The sequence below is a fragment of the Kryptolebias marmoratus genome, linkage group LG5, assembly GCF_001649575.2.
Source record: "Kryptolebias marmoratus isolate JLee-2015 linkage group LG5, ASM164957v2, whole genome shotgun sequence".
NCBI classification, from domain to species: domain Eukaryota; kingdom Metazoa; phylum Chordata; class Actinopteri; order Cyprinodontiformes; family Rivulidae; genus Kryptolebias; species Kryptolebias marmoratus.
This window is the reverse complement of record NC_051434.1, coordinates 20,494,203-20,501,746: the sequence shown is the minus strand read 5'-3', so window position 1 is coordinate 20,501,746 and position 7,544 is coordinate 20,494,203.

Here is a 7,544-nt window from a genome sequence, read left to right as displayed (position 1 = left end):
AACTATGGCAAGGTGAAAGGTTACGAAGAAGATGTTGGGAGCAAAACAACTCATCGTGTCATGTATCCAGAGAGTTCATCACGTTTAGACAACACTACTCATCTTGTGCTGTTTGCATTCAAGATCAAAGATCTTCAGTGGCTCAAAAAGGCCTTTTTAACAGGATTCTTTGGAAGGTGAGTTTTTATTTTTATGTTTTATCAGTTTGCTCCTTCTTGACTGTCCTGACACAACAACAAGGTTCTTCCCAGAAACACGACCACAAACAAGCAGGTCAAAAATGAGGAATATATTTGTCTATTTTTTAAGGAACACAACATTCAAGATGTTCTGGTGTTGGTCTTTTTTGTAGACCAACAACACAAACACTGAGTCCCAGCTTGCTTCAGCATACAGGAGAGAGAAACTGATTGGCATTTTTATACAGCTGTGAAGATCATTTTGTCCTGACATTGTTTTCTCAACCATTGCCAATTATCTCTCCCTACAGCTGAGCATTAACCCCATTCCGTCATAATGTGGTATGTGCAGTAAACACAGCATATAGAGTCTGGGTTACTTGGGTGTGGCTCAACTACAAATACCTTTTTGTCACAATAATTACATCTAGTTAGAGGCTAAAAGACACTGACATTTGTGCAGCAAAGTGTAAGAGCAAAACAGTAAATATGTACATACCAAATGGGTTAAGGTTTATTGAAGAAAGGAAAACCTTACAATTCGAGAGCTGGTGAACTATGGGTAGAAATGCCTCAGACAGTGGTAACATTTACAATAGTGAACCTAATCTGATTTCTAAATCTTCATGCAGCTATTATTAAAGCTAATAAAAATACAAATTAATTAGCTATAGTTTAAAAAAGCAATAAATCATGCTTTTCGTTTACTGCTTTTTCTGTTGGCAGATATCTGTGACATACAGACTGTAGAATTTGTGGTTTGTCAGAGTTGTGCATAACTAATGTGATTCCTGTGATATATTTTTAAACAGTTAGCTGTATTTATAATGAAGAAAGCACAAGAGTATGTGTAACGGTCAATATGTATATTGCTGTTGTAGTACCTTTTTAGCACCACACGATGGCGTCTCTTCTGTTCAGTTACAATGTTGTATGTTGTGAAGAAGAGTGCAGAGCTGAAGCCTTGCTGTGTGTACGCACTTGGCTACTCCACTGCTCAACCTCTGTAATGCTTGGTAACGGATTTATGGACTAATATCTATATACTCATGTATGAATGTAGATTTAGCGCCGTGGAGACCTGGCATTGTATGGTTTCAAGTCTGTAATAAAGAAATACGTGGGAACTAAAAAGCTGTCGCTCTTTTTGGAGCTACACCGTAACACGAGTTTTATGCTAAGCTAGCTCTCTTCCTACGCTCAACCAACGCATTACATATGGAAACACTTATTTTAAAGTTTAAACCTTTTTAATCATATTCTCACAAAGAAGATTCACACCACATTTGATGAAAGATTTACCCTAAAAGTTAACAAAAGTTTAACTTATGTACAACTAAATATTACAAAGCACACATTTCATCTTGTACACTCACACATATACACATACACACGACCTATTCTACTTCCTTTAGAACAGGTTGTTCTCAGGAGAAATGCAACAAAACCTGAAGGAACACATATAGCTCAGTAGGATATTATCATTTTACAGCTCTTTGGGCTGGAGCTCATCAGTGTTGACAGATTTGTTGTTGTTTCAGCCACTGTTTTACTTGAGAGTTAAAAACTAACATTAGCTAACAGTTTTACTTCTGCTGGTAATTTGTTCCAAATTTGAGGAGCTCTAAATGAAGATGGAGGAAGGACAGGTTTCCTATTTCTTTGACATGTTCAAAAATTGTTTAACTGCTGCTGTTAGAAGGGAAGTGTCTTAGAAGTCTGTTAGAAGTCTAATTTTATGTCTGAGAACATCAGCAAGCCGCAGGTTCTTTTTAAGTCTCTGAACTCTCTTTTGAATCCTTGTGATTCATCTTGCCTGATTCCTTCTGTCTTACTGTGTGAAAGGTTTTTAACATTTGTATTGATAAAATTTGTGCTGTCAGGTTATTAATCTTCATTTTGCACCCTTGACCCTGCTATATCTCCTGTATCCTCTGCCTTTTTAGATCATTTTAAACTTGTGTCCATCTCTCAAATTTCAGAGATGGTCTGTAAACTGAGATTTTCATATTGTCCTGGTGGCTGTTAGGTCCCGGGGTTGTTTGGGGTTTTTTCTCCACTAGGGGGAGTCCTGTAGTCGGCTGGCAGGAGGGCGTCTGAGCTGACGTCATCCTCACACCAGTGGACAATCACCTCGTTACCGGCAGCTTAAGAGAAGCGGACTGCCAGTACCTGGACGCCAGAGTGTTGCCAGTGATGGTATCTCACAGCCCCTCCGAGCCGACTCAGAGTACCTTGCATTGTTTCTTGCCTCCTTGTGACCCGAGAGTAATTTGTTTCCCTGTGGCTTCTGTTCCCCTCAGGTGATCTCCGTAGCACTTGACCTGGTTCTCGTTGTTTCTTTGTGACGCCGTGGGCTTTACCCCACAGATGCCCGAGCCCCCACACCCACCGGTGAGAGTAGAACTCCGATCTCCAGCTCAAGTCCAATTGGCAGTCCGTCTGCTTCCCCGACGCTTCCAAGCCACTGCCAACCTGTCCGCCCTCCTGCGCCGCCCCTCCTCCGAGCTTCCTCCGACGCACCAAAAAACCTTTTCGCACCCCTGACCACTGGAAGGACTTCCCAGAACCAAAGGAGACCCCGGATCAACACCTTCCTCCTCCCCGTTCCAAAACTAACTCCGACCAAGTAAGCTCTCCCTACTCACTGTTCAAAAGTTAAGTTTCCTTTTTTCCGATGAACGCAAACTCACCATCTCCGTTGTTGTTTTCTCCAGCGCGCTGAACATTCAGCAGCCCGGCTCCCGGACCGGACCTCGACCCATTTCTGTTCATTTTTTTTGCTAATAAATAATTATCTTTTTTCATCTCTCTTCTGCATGGTTTTCTTGCATGTGGGTTAAAAGTTTAGTTAAGCCCATCATGACAGAACACTCTGGCCCACAAATTAGCCCAGCAGACGCCATCAGGAGAGCGCTGTCAGACCAGCAAACAACTTTGGAAACACATGAATCTGTTTTAAGGAAATTAAGTGCCAATCAGACAGAGACTAATCAACGTTTGCAAGAAATTGCTTACTTTTTGCGTATGTCTCCCCAACAATCTCCAGCAACAGCACCTGTTCCTACCCCTGCACCAGATCCAGCTCCAGTTGATCCACCAGGTTTTCCGAGATCCGTCCTCCAGAAAGGTTTGACGGTGAACCAAGTAAGTGCAGGGGATTCATTCTACAATGTTCATTGGTATTTAATTATTCACCCCAAAGTTTCAGTCATGACGGCGCTAAGATTGCTTTTATGCTCTCGCACCTATCAGGAAAAGCATTAGACTGGGCAGAAGCAAAGTTCCCCGACCCCACCAATTTTGGTTGCTCTTTTGTGGATTTCTTGAAGGAATTTAAACAAGTTTTCTGTTACGACCCTGACAAGACGGCAAATTCTCGAGATCTGTGGAATTTAAAACAAGGACAGAGATCAGTTTCAGAGTTCGCCATTGATTTCCGTATTAAAGCAGCAGCTTCCAATTGGAATCCTCCCGCGTTAAAGAGCGCCTATTTCCATGCCTTAAATGAATCTATAAAGGACGAACTAACAACACTCGAGGAACCAGACAGCCTCGAGGATCTGATCAAGTTAACTATTCGTTTAGATAACAGAATCAGATCTAGAAGACGAGAAAAGGGCTATAAGTTGCAGAGACGAACCGGAGCCCATGCAGGTTGGGCATACCCGGCTCTCTCCCGAGGAGCGTCAGAAGCGCATGACCAGTCGTCTCTGTTTGTATTGTGGCGATTCTGGTCACTTCATCGCTCGTTGTCCAAAGAAGTTAAACCATTAGACCCACCAGTCGAAACGGGGAACCTGGTGGGTCAGAATACTGAAAACCCTTCTCCCCGCCTGACTTTCTCTGCAGAACTGTTTTACAGTAACCAACATATTCCTCTTTCAGTGATGATAGACTCGGGTTGTGAACGAACCCTCATTGATGGCGAACTTGTCAAACAACTCTCCATAGAACCCATCCCACTGCCTACCCCCCTCTGAGTATCTGCTCTGGACGGAAGGTTTTTGCCCCAAATCACACACAAAACAAAGCCTCTGCTCCTTGTTATTTCTGGTAATCACAGGGAACATATTTCATTTTGTGTTTTCCCCTCTTCCAACTCTCCTGTCGTTTTAGGTTTTGACTGGTTAACCTTACACAATCCTCACCTTTGCTGGTCCAAGAAACATGTCGAATCCTGGTCTACCCACTGTCATTCTTCCTGTCTCCGTTCTGCTGTCCCACGGGTCCCACCCTGGCGGTGAGACATGAGGGTGATCCTCCAGATGTTTCATCCGTCCCAGCAGAATACCATGACCTCGCATCCGTGTTTAACAAGACAAAGGCCTGTTCACTTCCCCCGCACCATCCGTACGACTGTTCCATAGATTTATTGCCCGGAGCACCATTGCCTTCCAGCCACCTGTATAACATCTCACGCCCAGAGCGTGAAACCATGGAGAAATGCATCAAAGAATCGCTTGCTGCTGGGATTATCCGCCAGTCCTCCTCACCATTGGGGGCAGGTTTTTTCTTCGTGGGTAAGAAAGACGGGACGCTCAGACCCTGTATTGATTATCGGGGTTTAAATCCGATCACAGTCAAAAACAAGTACCCATTACCTCTGTTGTCATCAGCTTTTAAACCTGTTCATGGGGCTACTGTTTTCACCAAATTAGATCTGCGCAATGCCTATCACCTCCTTCGAATCAAACAGGGAGATGAGTGGAAAACTGCCTTTAAAACACCCATAGGACACTTTGAATATTTAGTCATGCCGTTTGCGCTATCTAATGCACCTGCCTGTTTTCAAGCTTTGGTAAATGACGTCCTGCGAGACTTTCTAAACATTTTTGTATTTGTCTACCTAGATGACATCCTTATCTACTCCAAATCCCTGGCCGAACACAAACATCATGTCAGTCTCATTTTGCAAAGGCTCCTAGAAAACAAGCTATACGTTAAAGCGGAGAAATGTGAATTCCACAAACCATCTGTTTCTTTTCTTGGTTTCATCCTTGAGGGCGGACAGGTAAGGCCAACGGAGGAGAAGATAAAGGCGGTCCTGGATTGGCCTACCCCCGAGACACGTAATCAACTGAAAAGGTTCTTAGGTTTTGCAAACTTCTATCAACGTTTCATTCGAAACTATAGTCAGACTGCCCAACCGCTAACCGCTCTCACCTCTACAAAGATTCAGTTTCTGTGGTCCCCAGCTGCTGAGGCAGCCTTTAAGAGACTGAAGTCCCTATTTTCCAAGGCACCGGTTCTCGTTCACCCTGATCCCAGCAGACAATTCATCGTGGAGGTGGATGCTTCTGACACGGGGGTTGGAGCAGTCCTCTCCCAGGTTTCTAGCTCTGATAATAAGACTCATCCATGTGCCTTCTTTTCACGCAGATTGTCACCGCCTGAACGGAACTACCATGTGGGAGACTGGGAACTGTTAGCCATAAAGTTGGCTTTGAAGGAGTGGAGGCACTGGTTGGAGGGGGCGGAACATCCAGTGTTGGTCTGGACGGATCACAAAAACCTCTCCTATCTCCACTCGGCTAAAAGATTAAACCCACGACAATCCCGCTGGTCTCTGTTTTTCTCAAGGTTCAATCTCTCTATTTCCTATCGTCCAGGTACCCGTAACATAAAGCCAGATGCGCTGTCTCGCCTATATGCACCAGATGACTCGGAGAGGACTCCCGCCAGTATTCTGCCCCCCAGCTGTACGGTGGCCGCTGTGACCTGGGAGATGAAGGACATAATCAAACAAGCACAAGGCTCTGAACCAACCCCCGAGAACTGTCCTCCCAACAGGATTTACGTCCCTTCAGCTGTCCGAGCCCGTTTCCTGCACTGGATCCACTCGTCTAAGTTCTCCGGACACCCAGGTACCAGCCGAACCATTTCCTTAATAAATTGCAGGTTCTGGTGGCCATCCGTCCATAAGGATGTTAAGGAGTTCGTCCAAGCATGTACAGTCTGCTCACGTAACAAGCCACTACATCAACCTCCGTCGGGACTCTTACAACCACTTCCCACTCCGAGACGCCCCTGGTCACACGTTGCCATCGATTTTGTCACCGGCCTCCCACCATCCAAAGGTATGACCTCAATACTCACTATCATTGACCGTTTCTCTAAGGCCTGCCACTTAGTCGCACTAAGAAAACTTCCAACTGCATTCCAGACTGCCCAGCTCCTGTTCAAACATGTCTTTCATTTGCATGGGATCCCTATAGAGATCCTATCTGACAGAGGTCCTCAGTTTACTTCGTCGGTTTGGAAACAGTTTTGTACTGCTCTTAATGCTAAGGTGGTGTTAACGTCCGGATATCATCCCCAGTCGAACGGTCAGGTGGAGCGGCTAAATCAGGAACTGGAGTCTACTCTTCGCTGCTTCACTTCAACCAACCCATCGGATTGGAGCCAGTATCTTCCCTGGGTAGAATATGCCCACAATAGTCATGTATCTGCCGCTACTGGCTTATCTCCTTTCGAAGCATCTTTAGGTTACCAACCACCTCTGCTTAACTCTGACGAATCTCTTATCTCTGTCTCGTCTGTCTGTCACCACATTCGCCGTTGCAGGAACGTCTGGAGAATCGCCACAGATGCCCTCAACCACACCTCTCTCCGTAATAAGAGGTTTGCCGACCGTAAACGGATCCCCGCTCCAGCCTACGAACCAGGACAAAAGGTTTGGTTATCCACTAAGAATGTTCACCTTAAGTCTATGTCCAAAAAACTCTCTCCCAGGTTCATCGGTCCTTTTGAGGTGGAGTCCATCATAAGTCCCTCTGCTGTCCGTCTCCGTCTCCGTCTCCCGGCCACCCTTCGCATCCATTCGACCTTTCACGTGTCTCAAATAAAGCCAGTTCAGACCAGCACCTTGTGCCCTTCTTCCGAGCCCCCTCCTCCCGCCATGGATGTGGGTGGTCACCCCGCCTATAGCGTTCGCCGGCTCGTGGACGCCCGTCAACGGGGCCGTGGGTGGCAGTACCTAGTTGATTGGGAGGGCTACGGTCCGGAGGACCGCCTCTGGGTCCCTGGTTCCTTTATTTTGGACCCCACTCTCATTTCTGATTATTGAGCCTCTCTTCCTTCCTGTTCTTCTCGGCCGCCACGCTTCCAAGCCGCTGCCAACCTGTCCGCCCTCCTGCGCCGCCCCTCCTCCGAGCTTCCTCCGACGCACCAAAGAACCCTTTCGCACCCCTGACCACTGGAAGGACTTCCCAGAACCAAAGGAGACCCCGGATCAACACCTACCTCCCCCCCGTTCCAAAACTAACTCCGACCAAGTAAGCTATTCCTACTCACCGTTCAAAAGTTAAGTTTCCTTTTTTCCGACGACCGCAAACTCACCATCTCTGTTGTTGTTTTCTCCAG